This window comes from Antechinus flavipes, chromosome 4 (genome assembly GCF_016432865.1).
Source record: "Antechinus flavipes isolate AdamAnt ecotype Samford, QLD, Australia chromosome 4, AdamAnt_v2, whole genome shotgun sequence".
NCBI lineage: Eukaryota > Metazoa > Chordata > Mammalia > Dasyuromorphia > Dasyuridae > Antechinus > Antechinus flavipes.
Genome location: NC_067401.1, coordinates 261,658,749 through 261,677,524, shown reverse-complemented (window position 1 = coordinate 261,677,524; position 18,776 = coordinate 261,658,749). Strand labels below are relative to the sequence as shown.

The window sequence follows — 18,776 nt, the reverse complement described above, 5'->3', positions numbered from 1 at the left end:
AAAATCAGAGTATTCTTGCCTAATTCTTATAAATTTTCATGAGGTAAAAGAGGCATCAGGAGTGGTAAATAGAAATAGATGCAGGACAGCAATAAACTGAAAAAAAAGAATATTATATGAAAATGCATAATAAAGATTCAGTTCATGATATGGAGCAACTATGACAAGACATCCATCACAGATTACAAAGGAATTCTATTTATTATGTGAATTAACAAGGAGTTAGCAAGGGGAAGGGTTTTAGCGGTTAACAAGGGGAAAGACAAGTTCCCTAGTAGAACTCAAAATTAATCAAAAGGAAGAAGCCATTAAAGGGAATATACAATAGCTAGGAGTACAGCACTGACTGGTAAACTAAATCTATAGAGGACTTTAGCAGACTAACCCCGAAGCAAGGGGAGGGAATTACACTACTGATTGGTAAACTAACCCTAAAAAGAGATTTAGCTCCCTAAAAGAGTTAGCTATAACAAGGAGAAAGGTACCATAAGGAGACAGTGAGAGGGAGTGAAAAGAAAGACACAAGAGGCAGGCTGCATGATAGGCTTACCCTAAAGGGGATTATATTTTATAGGTAAAATGTAACTTCAGGGGTTTGACATCATAATTTGGCTTTCTGATTGGATAAATAAGGATAAGTAAGGGGGTCTAGAGACCCCCACCTGGGATAGGACTGTAATGGAAAGTCCACTTGACTTAGGCTCCATTATATTATGATTATATATAGATGATCCCATCGGTGCCCTTCCTGCTTGCCAGGGAGTATTATAAGTCTATTCCACTTCAGTTCTCTTTGCCTACCTAGCTAATTTTTTTGACTTGCCAAAAAAATTATCCACAGCCCCCATTAATTTCTACCAGCATCTACCAACTTGCACACAATGCCTCCTGCTTTCTGGAAAGGATTACTGTGGTCAAAACTCTCCCAATTTTTCCCCAGCATCAAATATTCTGAGCACTTAGTCAGGAATAGGCCAAAGGTGTATGTCAGGAGTGAGAATGAAAGAAGTGACCTAGAATTCAAAGGGCCTAGAAGATGCAGAACACATAGAACAGATGGTAAAAGCTCATAGAACTTCATTTGCTAGAAGACTTGTAGTTGGTGACTTGTAGCTTATCCAAGTAGGATGTAACTAGTGATGTCTGCTGTACAGGACTGGGCCAACATATGGGTGAGAGGGAGGGAAGATAGAAGAACCTAGCCAACAGCCATCGGGGAGTGAAGAGGGCCTGAGGATCCAAGTGTCATCTGGATTTTAAGTTCCCCCTGGGTGAGTGAGAATGGGGGGAAGTTAGCATCTAGCTGGGAGGAGGGCGTGTCTATGTGTACATAAGCATATACATGTTTACATCTACATATAAATGCATGTTAACAAATGTGCATGTATATTTCGTGCATGCGATTCCTTGGTGTGGACATACATGCATAAGTACATTATGTGTGTTTATATATACTATGTGTATTGGTGTATTCAGATCTTTTTGGATAGTTTCTGAAGCAGCTGAATCCCATTCATTCAGAGTCCAAATAGAAGATTATGGTTAAGAGGTAAGCCAAAGGAAAAATTAGTGTAAAGTAGCACATTGCCAACAGTTGTCTATGCTCCAACATAGTATAATTAGTAATTCTTCCATCCCTAATATAATCGCTAAATATTCCCTGATTTGTACTTTGGTATATTTATAATCTGAATTTCACAGATGCTAGAATAATTGCAAAAGGCTACATGAAGTCCCCAGGTGTTAAAGGCTCTACTTTGGGCTAATGTTTCTATTCTGGAGATCAGAAAGCACTGGGAAATTATATATGGAGGATTTAGCTAAGTGTCTAATGCAAGTAAAAGAAGAAATAAGGGTGATAAAATTTAAAAGTTATTTATTAAAAATGTTTTTAAATATGAAGAGTTAAATTTTAAAATAAAAACATTCTAAATATTTTAAAATTAAAGGCCAGAATATAACCCTAAAAATGCAAGCGTCTATTCTGTAATTATAATATTAACCTTGATCCTGGAGGATAAGTGAAGAATATTCTCCTTCCTTCCTTCGAAGAAGTGGGGCCTGTAGGCATAGAATGTTGTACTACTCATTGACTGGTTTTACTGAAGTAGCTTTCTTTGTTATGAGGGAGGAAATAAATTATAAATGGAAATTACAATGATTTAAAACAAAAGGCAAAAATAAAACTTATAAAATTTCAAAAACTAGTTTTTGTTTTTAAGTCCACTGATCTTAAAAATGGAAAACAGGTAAAAATCCAATTACTTGAAAGGAGATAATCTTACAAAGTGTCAATACACTAAGAAAAAATTTTATTTATGAATATTATCTGCCCCTTTTCCTATCACCATTACCATTTAGTGTTTTGCATGTAGATTTGGGGTTTTTTTCACTGTAGGTCATTGAAACTGTTTTTCTCAGGCATTAGAATATTTTGAAATAAACATAACAATTTGGTGGACACAGTGACCTGATTTTGACTTCTGAGAAACTCGAGTTAATGACCCCAAATTCTATGAAATTCGATAAACAGACTAGGCTTATCGTTATATTATTTTGATTTTACCTGTGGAAAACTGCTTCTTGCTTCATGGACAGAGATGACATCTTGCACAAAAAATGTATCTACAGAAGTTGGATTCTTAATCTTTTTTCCTTTCTTAACATGGAACACACTACATACATCTTTTTTTTTCCCTTCCGGAAAGATTTGCTCTTGCCTTCTTTGTATTGTATCAGTCACAGAAACCTATTGCAGTGATAGAATGTTTACCACAGAAAAATATTTGGTGACAGATTTCCTTGAACTAGGTCAATGCACATTTTCTTACCCATGCACGTAAGTACAAACTTGTCCCAGTGTGTCTACTTTATCAACTAAATTAGCCTGGGATATAGGCTCACTCTTGAGAACTAAAAGAATCTGGCTGAGTTTGCTACCTAGGAAAGAAAAAATTCATTTCAGTGCCTTCTTTAATCTGTGGTATATTGTCAATGACCTCTCTGCTCACTTTTTTGTATTACATATGTTAAATGATAAATAATTAGTTATCCATTTAGATTAGCATGATTCAGAATCAGGTTAAGTGAATTGCTTCTTCATTTCCTCCTCTTGTATATAAATCCATTCATTTCCAAAGTTGTAATAATTCTTTAATTCTGCTCACTAATTTTTTGAAATTATTAACTGCTGTTAAATTTGTGATCTTTTTGTTAATATCAGGAAATCAATACATGTAAACTTTATAACCTTTTTTATTTCATACTTGCTTTCAGTACTTAAATTCAAGTGAGAATTAGGAAATTATATAATGTCAAAAAATTTTATCTTCTTAGAGCATAAGATAATTTTTTTAAGTACTTGTTTTGAGTCACAGGACTTAGGTACAAATAACAGCTCTATGATTTACTTCTTTTGTAATTATTGTGAGCAAGTTACTTCACTTCTCATAGTTTCATTTTCCACATCTGAAAAATAATGGGCTTGAACCAGATAACCTCCAAAATCACCTTCAGTATAATTCCATGATCTTTTTGTAGCATCAAAGGATTTTTTAATAGAGCATCACAAGGATTTTTATTTAGTCATTTAGTCACATCCAACTTTTTGTGAACCTCTGTGGACTATAATATCCATCAGGTTTTCTTGGCAAAGATGCTGGAATGCTTTGCCATTTCCTTCTCCAGTAGATTAAGACAAACAGGTTAAGTAACTTTCCCATGGTCATACACCTAATAAGTGTCTGAGTCCCAAATCTTACTCAGGTCTTCCTAACTCTGGACTTAGCACTCTATCCACCATCTGTTTACGATGCACCAGTTTCTTTGCCTTACAACATTTCTAATCAACAGTGTGAAACTTACACAAAATATGGTTGGTTTCTAGTACAAATGTGCTCTCCTTTAAGAAAACATGAAAATCCAAACTCACAACATATAATTTATGAAATGATTATTCAATCATATTCTTTTACAAAAGGAATCATATTCTTAACAAGGATATTCTCTTTCAAAAAAGGATTCATTATATTAAACACATAATCTCTATACATGAATAAAGCATATTCATAGTATAATACCTAAAGCATATTCATAGTATAATACCTGTACGACTCTCATTTCTGTAAATGTTTCATTTCCTGAAATTTTTTTTGTTGGCCTTCATGATTTTCTGTGGAAACAAACAAACAAGCAAACCTGTCACCATAAAATGGTCAACCTCCTGGTGATGAAGCCTTTGTGGACTTTGTTTAAGTGGGTCTTAAAACATCAGTTGATAAACTAGAGAGTATCTAAGAAATTTGGGCAGCCAGTATGATGCAAGGCCATTAGTCTATGTCATTGGAGGATTAGGTAAAGTATCTGAGTATATTTAGCCTAGAGTAAACTTGGGGGCATATATTAGCTATCTTCAAGTTTTTGAAAGGCTGTCATGTAAAGAAGGAAATTTTTGCTCCAGAGGACCTAACAAGGAGCAAGAGATAGAAGTTGCAGAGTTCAGTTTAAGCTGGATGTCACAAAAATTTCCTAATAGTCGAGCTACCCAAAAGTAAAACAGGCTGTTTCCCGTAGTATTATCTTTCCCCTCCATAGGGAAACAGAGCTTCTGGGAGACCACTTATCAACTATGTTTTAGTGAATATTATTGTTGTGTATTGATTGGACTAAATGACCACTATGATCCCTTTCAACTTTATTCTAATTCACTAAAACTCAACTTAACACAGCTTTTTAGACACCTGTTTTGTAAAGCAAGTAGTGGCTGTTAAGAAATTTATCCAAGTAATAATGTCTACAAAGAAAAAAAATTGTCATCTCAAGGCAAAAAATAAAAATGGCGACAGTTTCATTTTTTTAAGTTTTTGATAGCTTTTTTGTTACAAAATTATTATTTTCATTTATACTCCTATAATATAGCTATGAAAAACTTCCAGCACAACTTAGCCTAACAGTGGATAGATACAGCATAACATAACTGTAGTATCCTAATTCTTCAATGAAAGGCAGGCATGACTTCCTTTTTTCTGTTTATGTTGGTTTCCTTGTTATAATTTCTTTGTCTGTTCTACTGTTTTAACATAAGAATTATTTTAATACTAGACTTAACAAAAAAAAGTGTTTTCATATATATATGGCAAATCCCGTGCTCCCACTCTAATTAATACAACTAACCAAATATTCCAGGATCTGATACCTTTACCTAGTAAGATTATGCCTAATTTGATTGATTACAGAATCAATCAATCAGAGGTGTAAAATAGTTGTAAACAATCCTACACTTGATCTTAGCCAAAAGGCCGAGAAGCGATAGTTGTAAACAATCCTAGTCATCTCTTAAATCACTCAAGCAAAGACAAAATAATATTCACTAAAACATAGTTGATAAGTGGTCTCCCAGAAGCTCTGTTTCCCTATGGAGGGGAAAGATAACATTACTGGGAATAACCTAGTTAATCACAATGAAAAGAAAAGAAGTGTTCTGAGCCATTAGATAAAATCAGATGATAAAATGTATTGGATTTGTTTGAAAGGATTAGACACACAACTGGGCTTATGTATATAAAGAGATTCTAACAGAAGCATCCTATCAGCTGTTTCTGGAGTCATGCTTTGGGAGCACTTGAGAATGAAGAACTCAGAACTCATTTGCCTATACCAGGAGTGAGAGTGGGAGAGAAAAAGAAAATCCAAAGTGAGAAGTCTTTTCCACCTTCTGCCCAATATTTGACTATGTCATCAGTGAGACTTAGGGATAATATGAAATAGAGATAGAGATCCTCAGTTTTCTTATCTGCAAAACAGAGGTGAACATTAACATTCTTTTTTTTTCCCTTTCTTGTTTTGTTTTGTATGTTTATAGATGTCTAGAACTATGACTTCATTGGTGTAGTAAACTTTTAGTGTGAAAACTACCTCTATTGATAAAGGACTATGATAATATCAGGGAGTAGTGTGGATCAGTGAGATATTAAGGATATTGTTCATGATCCCAAGATAGCTTGGATTTTCCAACTTCTAGGCTAGACTTCTACCCACAACACTATACTGTTTCTTCACAAATATTTACAGTTGCACATCAGAACACTTTGTATAAATCATCTCACCTGGTCCTCACAATAACCCTTTGAGATAAATACTGTATGTATTTTTTTTTCTGTTTTACAAAAGAGGAATCTAAGACTCAGATCCACACAAATAGTAAAATTTGGGTGCTGAATGCAAATCCATTTGTCTCCAGGATTCTTTTTTCCACTACATTTCCTACCATCATCATTATCTTTGCAAGACCACTCTCAGAATATTGCAGGAAAGTTGCTTTGTAAACCTAAGGAATACATAATAGCTGTTTTTGTAAAATAAAAAAAAATTATGAAAATAACAGCACATATTGTCTTGTCAAAGAAATGGAAACAAAATAGATGCTGATCATTTAGGCAATGGCTGAACAAGTCATAATACACAAATGTTATGGAATATTGATACACAATAAGAACTGATGAATATGAAGAATTCAACAAAGCATTGGGAAGTACTGATACATAGTGAAGGTAGAAGAACTAGAAACACAATACACATAATAATTAACAATGTAAGTGGAAAGAACGAAAAACAAGACTGTTAAGACCTCTCTTCCAATATTATAGGTAAATAAAATCTTGCAAACCTTTAAGCCCTTCACAATATTAGTTGTTATTGTTAAGACACATAAAAGTAGCATAACACAATTGAATGTCATGCAATTATAATGGTCAATAGGTGTGGAACATTGCATATGCCATAAAATTATCAATGTGTTAAATTTTCTGATTTTTTTTCTGTTCTTTTTTATTTTTATTACTAGTCATGGCTCCTTAAATAGGGAAGGAATGATATAAAAACAAAGCTCTGAATGAAAATGTTTAGTGAAACATAAAAATATCTAAAACATATGAAAATATATAGATTAGATATTTAAATGAAAATATTTTTAATATATGTAAGAAAATACGCAAAATATTTTTTGATTGCTTTTATGGTATCCTTCATGATTTTGTAGTGCTTTAAACTTTAGGCTCTTTTAAATTCTGTGGATTTAAAATGCTATTCCAAATCATCATCATCAAAACAATTTTCATCTGAAGGTTTTTGAAAGGTATTCATCTCTCATATTTACTTCTGTAATTCTCAGAGCCATCATTTTTTTCACTGGCCATGGGAATGTATTTCATTTTTCTGTAGGGAAATCAGTAGGTTTTCAAATGAGTAACAAGTTGGGTGTGGAACATTTCTTCTTCCTTTCAGGTCCTGCATCTAAATCTCTATTAAATTATTCTGTCTTATGTAGGTGAGATATAGAAGCATGTGCTTTTCCTAGTTTAAGGAAATGATGATGGTTTTTCTTTGTTAGCTTTCATTAGATTCCCCTTTCATGAAGAGCTATTACATATTGTTCTGCAATTATCTGCTACTCTGCTGTTATTGATTGCCATTCCATTCTGTTTCAAAATTGAACTGATGGAAATAAATCATACTAAGGACAAGGGGCTGGAAATGGTGCAGTGCGCTAGCATAGGGACGACCAGAATTCTGGTCTAGCCCAAATACCCATTTCTCTTCTGGAGAGAAGAGGGGTTAACAAGATTGATTCTGCACTGCTTTACTAAATTATATAGGAAGTGTCAAATGGTAGGGATCGGAAATTGGCTGATTTTTGAGACTTCTTCCTTATCCAAAGTTCTATGATTCTAGTAATACGTTGAAACAGAGTTGATAAGACATGAAGCATTTGAAAGGGAAGTGGTTAAAAGGGGGAAGGGGAAAGAGGCAAATATACATTTCAGCATGTATAATATAATGTGGTCCTCTGCCAACCACCTACACGTGGCACAGGAAGAGAGCTGTTTAGGCACCATTGTAAAACAATGCTCTGCTTTATAACTGTTTGTAAATCAAGGAAAACCTGTTTTATTTGCCCTTGAAGATGAAAAGACCTAGAATCTTAGCTTTTTTATTTTAATTTTAACCTTGTTATCCTCGAAATTCTCATTTATAAAAAAAAAAAAATCTTGGTTCACAACCAAGATTTTCTTCATGTACTCAATCAAACAATTCCTCCTCTTCCTGTATTTCCTACATGGTGTAGTAGAAAGAGGATTGTGCTGGAAGTCAAGAGCCCTAAATTCTGTTTAGTATTCTGCTATTGGGTAATTTAACTCAGCTCAGTTCAGTAAACATTTTGTAAGCTTCTGCTGTGTGCCAGGTACTATACTAAACATATACAAAAAGAGACAAGTAACTTCACCTTTCTGGGCATCAGTTTCCTCATCTGTAAACATAACAGTGAGAGAGCCAGCCCATTTTTAAGGATCTTACCAGTTCAAATTTAATAGTGACAAAGCTGAATTATGTTAATCTTCCTCCTATGAGTTCCCTCCAGGATAACCTATTGTCAAGGCTCAAATCCTAAATTTAAATCATGGCTCTCAAGCTAGGAGAGGGTCTCAGGTGACAAAAGTAAAATTAAAGTTGTTGCTGACAGTTCATTTCAATGAAGCAAAAATATTTCAATTTCTGAGTTTCCTATGTTAGTTGTTCCTTGTGTTGTTCATTAGTGAATGTGGATAGCTTGTCTAATGCTTAAATCGCTCAGGAAATAAAATTCAAGGTATTGTACAACCATTTCTTTGCAGAAATAGCAAAAACAAAGAACAAAAAAAACCACAATTTTTACCTTGTAGAACTGTGTGTTCTGTTCACTTAGACTTATTCTTAGGTAAAGATTCTTACTGAAGTACTGACTAAAGAAGAAGATTATGAATCCCTAGCCAGGTTTGATTTGGTTGGTTGATTGATTTGTTTGAATGAAATATAAAGGCAAAGCATACTATGTAATCTTGACATAGTAAGTCTATTTCTTTCTTAGAGTATAAGAGAATAAAATTCACCTTTCATTTAGTATCCATTTGTATGTCCCTTATCCCTGTATTATAATTGCTAGGTAAGAATGTGTACCAACACAGTATCTTACCTTAAATACAATATACATGCATCTTAAATATAATATACAGGCATCATAAACACATAGATAGATATGCTTTACATAAATTTAGACACCTATCTTGTTGAGTGTACCAAAAAAAGGTGGGTAGCAAGAGTATTTAAACCATGCAAGAACCTAATTGAGAAAGACTTGACTTACTAGTATACCTTGTAGGTAGATGAGAATGCATGGCAAAGCCATCTGATTTGGTCCATTGTTGTATTTTCAATTATCTTTGGTGCTCAAAGAAAAAGACATTAATATAGCTGAGGATGACATAGCAAATTACCACAGCTCTCTAACCTTTTAAATTGCTAACACTGTTGTAATCTGTAATTATAGAAATCAGTGTGAGAATTGTGGCACTGCATAATTATCTTTCCTGATACTTTATTGCTGAATGAATTATTAATCAGAATCAGTCTTGTATAGTATTTTCAGCAACTCAGAAGAATAATGTATAATTAAATTTCATTATTCCTATTTTTGTGCTGGTGTTTTATGATGTTGTAATTGATAATTAATTGGTTAAAAACTCACATAAAGCTTGGGTGTTTCAGGTGGCTAGGAATGTTCAATGTGCTGAGTTTATTAACTAAATACAGTAAAGATCTTGCTGAAGTAGAGTCCAGTATATATCATTTAATTTTTTAAACTGGTGTATTAATTATTAAGCTTTTTATGCTCCCTAGAATAAGGTAGCCACACTGAATACATACAAATCATTAAAAGATCATAATAACATATTTGCACTAAATAGTATAGCATCTAAATTTTTGAAGAAGTTGAATGAGTTATAGGAGGATATAGATAATAAAACTACATTAGTAGGGGACCTCAACTTTCTCCTCTCAGAACTAAATAAATCTAGCCAAAAAATAAATAAGAAAGAGGTTAAGGAAGTGAATAAAATTCTGGAAAAGTTAGATATGATAGATGAGTGGAGAAAGTTGAATGGGAATAGAAAAGAATATACCTTTTTCTCAGCAGTTCATAGCACCTACACAAAAATGACCATGTATTAGAATATAAAAGCCTCACAATAAATGCAGAAAATTAGAAATAGTAAACACATTCTTTTCAGATCATAATGCAATGAAAATTAGATTGAATAATGGACAAGGGAAAGAGTGGTTAAAAATTAATTGAAAATGAAATGATATGATCCTTTTTTTAAAGTGAGTCAAAGAACAAATCACAGAAATAATAATTTCATTAAAGAATATGACAATTATGAGACAATATACTAAAATTTATGAAATGTAGCCAAGTAGTTCTTAGGGGAAATTTTCTATCTCTTATTGCTTACATCATTAAAATAGAGAAAAGGCAGATTAATTAATTGGGCATGCAACTGAAAAAACTAGAAAAAGTACAATTTTAAAATCCCAATGAAATACCAAATTGGGAATCCTGAAAAACAAAGGAGAAATAAGTAAAATTGAAAGTAAGAAGACATTGAACTTATAAATAAAACTAGACACAGGTATTATGAGAAATTCATTAAGATAGATAAACCGTTGGTTAATTTGATTTTAAAAAGGAAAGAAGAAAACCAAATTACTAGTATCAAAAATGAAAGGGCCAAATTCACTACTAATGAAGAAGAAATTAAGACAATTGTTAGGAACTATTTTGCTCAGGTATGTGTCAATAAATTTGACAATCTAAATGAAATGGATGAATATCTACAAAAATACAAATTAACCAGATTAAAAGAAGAAATAAAATACTCAAATAACCCAATCTTTAAAAAAGAAAGAAAGAAAGAAATTGAAGAAGCCATCTATGAATTTCCTAAGGAAAAAATCCCCAGAACCAGATAGATTCACAGGCAAATTCTATCAAATATTTAAAGAACAATTAATTCTAATACTATCTAAATCATTTGGAAAAATAAGCACAAGTCCTACCAAATTCCTTTTACAGCACAAATATGGTGCTGATCCAAATCAGAAAGAGCCAAAACAGAGAAAGAAAATTATAGACTAATTTTCCTAATGAATATTAATGTAAACATTTTAAGTAAGATACTAGGGGAAAGATTACAGCAATATGTCACAAGTATCATACATTATGGGTAAGTGGGTTTTATACCAGAAATTCAGGGTTGGTTTAGTATTAGAAAAACTGTTAGCAGAATTGACCATATCAGTAATAAAACCAACAGAAATCATGATCATCTCAATAGACGCAGAAAAAGCCTTTGACAAAATATAACACTTATTTCTATTAACCAATTCTAGAGAGCATAGGAATAAATGAAGCTTATTGTAAAATGTTAAATAATATTTATCTAAAAGCATTAACTAGTATTGTCTATAATGAGGATAAGATAGAAGTTTTCCCCACACAATCGGGGTGAAGCAAGGATCTCTATTATCACCTCTCTTACTTAATATTGTACAAACATTAGCTATGTCAATAAGAGAAGAAAAGGAAATTAGAGGATTTAGAAGAAATAACAAAACTACCATTCTTTGCAGATATAATGTTAATCTTAAATTCTAGAAAATTATTTGAAATTATTAACAACTTTAACAAAGTTATAGGATGCAAATTAAACCCATGTAAATCATTAGCATTTCTATATATTACCAACAAAATCCAGCCACAAAAAATAGGAAGAGAAATTCCATTTAATATAACTACATAAAATACTTGGGAGTCTACTTGCCAAGACAACTCCAGAAAATATATGAACACAATTATAAAACACTTTACACAAATAAAATCAGATTTGAATAATTGGAAAAATATTTATTGCTCATGGATAGGACAAGTCAAAATAACAAAAATGATGATTCTACCTAAATTCATTAATTCAATGTTCTACCAATCAAACTATCAATAAATTATTTCAAAAAAGCTAAAAAAAAAATGACAATTCATCTGGAAGAATAAAAGCTCAAGGATATCAAGGGAATCAATGAAAAAAATGTGAAAGAAGGTAGTCTTACCATAGCAGATCTCAAACTATACTATAAAGTAGTAATCATCAAAATAATTTATTGACTAAGAAATAAAGTGGTGCATCACTGGAATAGTTTAGTTACAAGTTGCATTATAGTAAATGGCCATAGTAATCTAGTATATGATAAACCTCTAAAATCCAAGCTTTGGGGACAAAAACTTGTTATTTGATAAAAATTGCTAGAAAACTGAAAAGAGTATGGCAAAAACTAGGTATGGCCTGACATCTTACACTGTTTACCAAGTTATGGTCAAAATGGATACATGATTTATACATAAAGACTAATGCTATAAGCAAATTAAGAGAGTATAGAATATCTGTCACATTTATGACTAAGAGAAGATTTTAGGACCAAAGAAAATACATTAAACATTATAAAATCATTTTGATTATGTAAAATTAAGTTTTTGCACAAACAAAACCATTGCAACCAAAATTATAAGGAAAGCAGAAAGTTGGGAAGGACAAATTTTGTAGCAGATATCTCTGATAAAAGTTTCCTTTCTCAAATACATAGAGAATTGAGTCAAATTTATAAAAACACAAATCATTCCCAATTGATAGATGGTCAAATGATATGAAGAAATCAAATGTCTCTATAGTCATATGAAAAAAATGCTCTAACCCACTATTTTTCAGAGAAATACAATTAAAACAACTTTGAGGTACACTTATATATCTCTCAGATTGTCCGAGATGACAGGAAAAAATAATGATAAATGTTGGAGGGAATGTGGGAAAACCAAGACACTAATAGACTGTTGGGGAAGTTGTAAACTGATCCAACTATTCTGGAGAGCAATTTGAAACTATGCTCAAAGGGCCAAAACTGCATACCCTTTGATCCAGCAATACCACTGCTAGGTTTGTATTCCAAAGATGTCTAAAAGAAGGAGAAATGACTTGTTTTTACCAAATATATATATATATAGCAGGTTTTTTTTAAGTGACTAAGAATTGGACATAAAAAGGATATCCATCAATAGGGGAATGGCTAAACAACTTGTGGCATATAATTGTAATAGAATTTTATAGTACTATAAGAAATATCAAGCAGAATAATTTCAGGAAAACTTGAAAATTCTTACATGAACTGATGCATAAGGAAGCAAACATAAGTAGGAAAACAATGTACACAATAGCAGTATTGTTCAGTGAAGAAGTATGAGTGATTTGGCAATTCTCAGCAATACAATAATCTAAAATAATCTCAAAGGATTAACAAAGAAGTATATTATCTACCTCCAGGCAAAGAACTGATATGGATTGAATACAGACTGAGCTATTTTTTCACTTTTTCTTTCATTTTTTTTATTTGAGTCATCTTCTACAAAATGACAGATATGGAAATGTTTTATATAATTGCACATGGATAACCTATGTTGGAGTGCTTACTATATTTGGAGAGGAGAATGAGAATAGGAGAGAGATATTTTGAAACTCAGAACTTTAAATAAAAATGTTTTGGGTTTGCTGTTTTTTTTTTTTTTAGTTAAGGGAAAAGGTCATAATAAATGGATTTTTAAAGCTGTTTCATTCCAAGAATTCAATTTGAAGTAACCAACTAACATAGTAGATTAGTGTATATCTGCTACTTAATTCTACCCATTTGAAGTAGCCAGTGGTCTTATAGAAAAATATTTTTTTAAATGGTTAAATGAGTTACACCATGAAAAACCACCTTTGAAGAAACTTGTACATCTTTAAAGAAAAAGTCTAACCTAGTCTACTTTTCTAATTGTTTAGAGTAATAAGTAGTTCCCTTCCTCACAGATACACAAAATTGAAAAACTTAAAGATTATGAACTTTTCCTTGACTAGCATTCTAAGTGTTCATGGTGTTAGTCTCTTTGATATCTCTGACAGCCAAGGTAATCAGAAAAAAGCTCACAAGCCCACCTCTTCTGATTCCTATTAAAAAGCAACATTGTCAGGTATTTTATGTGAACTTCAGCCATACTGTTTTATTAGATAAAATCTGAGAAGCTTTTTGCTCCAGTTTCCAAGTGTCCTCTCCTTAGAATTATTCAGGATTTTCTTTACAGGTGAACATCATTTTAAATTTTTATGTTAATTCCAAAACTGTGAAAGGGAAGTTGAAAAAAAAATTGTACTATTCTTTTAATCAGCTTTTCCCTGAACTGATCTGAAAAACATTCATGAGGGACTTTTGCTATGGAATACTTTGCAAACTCACCTCAACATTTCTAAGAAAGCCATCTGTGATTTTATTTTTGCATAGTTTATGTTGGCATTGATGTCTGACAGTTCTTAAGATTATAAATTATTAAAGAGGAAATTATAATCAGAAAACTATGCATAGAACTAAAACAAGGTTGGTTTTATACCTAAGGCAAAGGTATTCAGTTTTACATATAGTCCTGACTTCTGCTTGTATGGTTTTGAAATAAACATTTGAATGTAATTCACCAAAATTGTCAGCACCTTGAACAGTACCTGCTTTAAGAAAGACAGTATGGTCCTCAGGGTCTAGGAGAAAAAGAACTGCCCTCAAGGGAGAAGCTTGAGAAGAGGGAGCATATATTCTATATGCTCAAGTAATTATACCACATAGAATATGATAACAGTAACTTTCATCTAAGGAATTCAGGAAAGGCTTTATAAAGCAATAATATCTGGGCTGACCCTTCTAAGAAGAAAGATTTCAGCATGGAGAGTTGAGGACAGACTACATTACAAAGATGGGAAATGACCTCTGTAAATGCAGATTGGTTAATTGTTTTTTCTACTTGAAGAGGATCAGGATAACATCACTATGTAGGGATCAATGTATGGTGTCCACTTGTGACTGATCAGAACAATACAAACTAGGAAGATTCTATCATAGGTCTGATACAAATAAGCCATATGAACATAGAAGTAAGACCTCCTACTTCTCTTCCAGGTTCTTCTCATATTGCATAAACCTAAGACCCTTCAGCTTATTAATATCTTTCCTCAAACATAGTGCCCAAAACAGCACACAACATTCTAGGTGCATCTAGCCAGGATGGAATAAAGGGGGATTCTAACTTCCTAATCTTAATATGACCTAAGACCTCAATGTTATCTTAAGAGTTTAGATGGCCAAGTGACTAAAAATTGACAAATTATCAGCATTCTCTTTGAGAAACTAAACTGAGTCCAGAAATTGAAAGATGAAGGGAATCCTGCAATCTTAAAGGAACAGGAGCAGCAGCAGCAGCAGAAGGTCTTTATTAGACAAGACAATTAGATGCATCTATCCAGTACCTAAGTGAGCAGAACTTATGGATCAAAAATATATTTCACTGCTGGCAAAAGACTCAAAACAAAGTTATAGAACAAAGTCTAATCTAAATCCCCTTAAATATGAAATCTCTAATTATACTCTAACCTTTTTGTATAGATTTTGTTCTTTTGCCTTCATGAAATAGAATCACCCTCTTCTCATATTGGAATTGCTTTGAATAATCTTATAGATCCAAAGATTTAATTCAATTTAATAAGTTTTCATTAAGTTTCTATTATGTGCTAGACACTGAGACTTTCTATTGAGTGAATATGATGCAGGGGAAAGAGAACATAAGCAACTACTAACACCAAAATTGAACCTTGAAGGAAAATGGACTAAGAATCAGAAAAGAGAAGAAAATGTATTCCTGATAGGCAATATAGCCTACACATAGGTATGGAGGTAGGAAATAGAGTTCTTAATTCAGGAAATAGCAAGGAAGCAAAGTAAGCCTGAATATAGGAAATAAATTCAAAGATGTAGGTTGGAATCAAACATGAAGGTTTTCTATGCCAACAGAGGTATTTTTTTTAATCCTAGAGACAGTTTTTGAGCAGAAAAGTGACAAGGTCAGACCTAGTCTTTAAAAAAGGAAAATTTTGGCAACTGGAGATAAATTAGATCAAAGAAGAAAGAAAACTGGAATGGGTTATCAAGCACAGTCAAGACAACTATTTCCAATTTTCACATCATAGCATTCAGTAACTGGAGGGTGTAAAAAGAGTAAAATATTCACAACTGATGTTTACTTCTAAAATGCTTAAAATATTCACTGACTGAAGAAAAACATCAGTGACCACTTTGACTCTATTCAATTACTGCTGCTCACCTATGGAGTACTAACAGTGTATCTTTTTTTTCCTTGTACCTTGCAGTTTTCTTGTGTTGATTTGTTCAGGTAGTTTCTATGCTAGGGGAATACCTGATTTGCTTGGTTCTCAGGCTTTCTTTAGGGCTGTCAACAGCCGTCTTCATGGAAATATTTTTTTACAGAAAGGCATTCTTGTGGCAGTCCTGTGACTGTCCCAACTGATGCCATTTGGTGCTGACAAGCAGCTCTTGCCTTTTTTGTTTCCTTTAGCTTGTGAACCAAGTCACAAGGCAAATAGCTCTAGAAAGAGCTGTGCGATGTAGGAGAGGCTAGAGTGACAAGTGATTGCAAACTGACAGTGGAATTTGAGGAGATCTCAGCAGAGACAGTGCTGAAATTCAGAATGAGCTGATGCTGACAAGGGAAGGTTAGTTTAAGAAAAAGGGAGAGTTAAAATTTTTTGGGAGGGGGAGGGAGGAGAAAAAGAACACCAAATAAAGACTAAAACTTTTGCTTGGAGTGGATGGAAAATAATGATAATTGACCACAAAAGAAAGAAAAAGTTGAACTGCTTCATTTTTGTTTTACTTATTTTTTTCTACAAAGGAGAATGACCTTTACCCTGGAAATAATGGAACAAAGATGACTAACAGGGACTTGATGTACAAGATAAGGAAGGCTTCAAATCACTTGTCTCAGGTGAATGTCAGCCTTTAGTTCCCAAAATAACTGTAATTATTTCATAGAGATGTAATTGCTGAGACATTGTCAATGATATTTGAAAGACCATGGAAAACGGGATAGTCCAAAAAATGAGGGGTAGTTAGATGGCACAGCCCTGGAGTCAGGAGGACCAGAATTCAAATTTGGCCTCAGACACCTATCACTGTGTGACCCTAAAAAATCACTTAACCCCGGATTGCTTCACCAGAAAAAAAAAAACACTATAGTTCAACAACTTGATTTCCTGGGAAATTTTGAGGAAGGATTATTAAAGAGATAGTTGCCAAATATATAGCTAGAGAAGCAGTTTTTACAAATAGCCAGCATAGTTCCTTTAAAAATAGGACGTACTAGGCCACTAGGCCAGCATCGGTGCTTCTTGACAATATTCTAAACTAGTAGATTAGGGAAATGCTATGGATGCAGTTTACTAGATTTTACAAATTTTTTAAAATATCCCATACTATTCTTGTGGAAAAGATGAATCAGACAATACAATCATACACTCTCATTTATGGTTGCATAATTGTGCTTAGAAGGTGTTTGTTAATGATTCAGTGTCAGTGTATCAGGAGTTTGCCATAAGAGTACCCCAAGGATAAATGCCTGATCTTATGCTGCTGAAAAATTTTATCAGTGACTTGATTCAAGGTACTGATGTCATGCTCATCAAATTTGGAGGAGATGGCACCAAGCCGAGAGTTAATGACAAAGCCAAGATCCAAAAGAAATCTGACGATCTAGGACAACAGTCTGACTCGAACAAAATGAAATTTAGTAGAAATAAATTGGTTAAGTTTGGCACCAAAAAAATCAGCTTATAAAATGAAGGAAGCCAACGATTCTGAAAAAGATCTGGAAGATTTAGCAGACTGCCTCAAGCATAGCATAAGATTAACACTGTGATAATACAGCAGTGGAAAAAAAGCTAATGCAATTGTGGGCAGCATTATTGGGGCATAACTTCTAGGAACAGATCCTGCTGTACTCCACCCTGTCAGACCTCCTATGGAATATCGTGTTCACTTCTGGGCACCATAGTTGAAGAACATTAGCAACCATGATGGGGAAGAGCCTAGTGTCTGTATCTCATGAGAATCAGCTAAAGTGACCAGTCACAATTAACCTGAAGAAGAGAAGATTTAGGGGAAATCTGCTAGTTATTTAATATTTGAAGGTCTATCATGTGGAGAAAAAGGCCTAGGTTTGTTCTCTTTGACCCTGGAGGGCAGAACCAGGATCAAAGGGTGGAAGGTGCAGAGCCAGCTTGATGTCAGCAAAGGTTTACTTAACTGTTAGAACTATCCAGAACCCTCATCTTATCCTCTCCTTGGAGGTTTTCAAGTCCATGGAGGCTCATGACATCAGCCATGGGTGCTTTTCGTGTGCAGATCATACTAGGAGTCACTGAGGGTTTTTCCATCTATCAAATTCTAGGGGAAAAATACCTGATTCCTAAGCAGGTAGTTGCTTTTAGTTCATCACTGACTATCAGCATACAAAACTATTATGACAACATTCCAGAAGTAAATAATCCAAAAAATGTTATGGACTCATGTATTACTCCCAGTGCTGGATGCTGGGAATACAGAAAAAAAAAACACTGAAGAGTTGTACCCTTGATGGACTTATATTTAAGACAACAACATGTAGACATAATATAAAGTTTGTGTCTAATCAGATGTAAATAAAAGGTAATTTTGGTAAGAGAACAAAGAAGTACTAGCAGCTGGGGAGACCTGAGTTCATATTCAGTCTCAGACATTTCCTAGCTGTTGTGACTCTGAGCATCATTTAACCCTTTTTGCTTTGATTTCCTCATCTGTAGAATGAGCTGGAGAAAGAAATGACAAACCATTTGTATCTTTGCTGAGAAAACCCCAAGCTCCAAACAATCAGATAACTTAAAACAATAACACACCAACGCCATGTTAGACTTAGATCCAGAAGGTTTAGGGTTTCTTAAAACTTTTTC

General features: G+C 33.3%; 1 protein-coding gene and 1 pseudogene across 2 annotated transcripts in view; one reads left to right on the top strand and one right to left on the bottom strand.

The window, feature by feature from the left end:
• Window positions 1-18,776, top strand: part of BACH2 (BTB domain and CNC homolog 2) — a 420,011-nt gene that overhangs the window by 283,095 nt on the left and 118,140 nt on the right. The window lies entirely within an intron of this gene.
• On the bottom strand, window positions 5,173-5,309 carry LOC127563700 (uncharacterized; annotated as a pseudogene).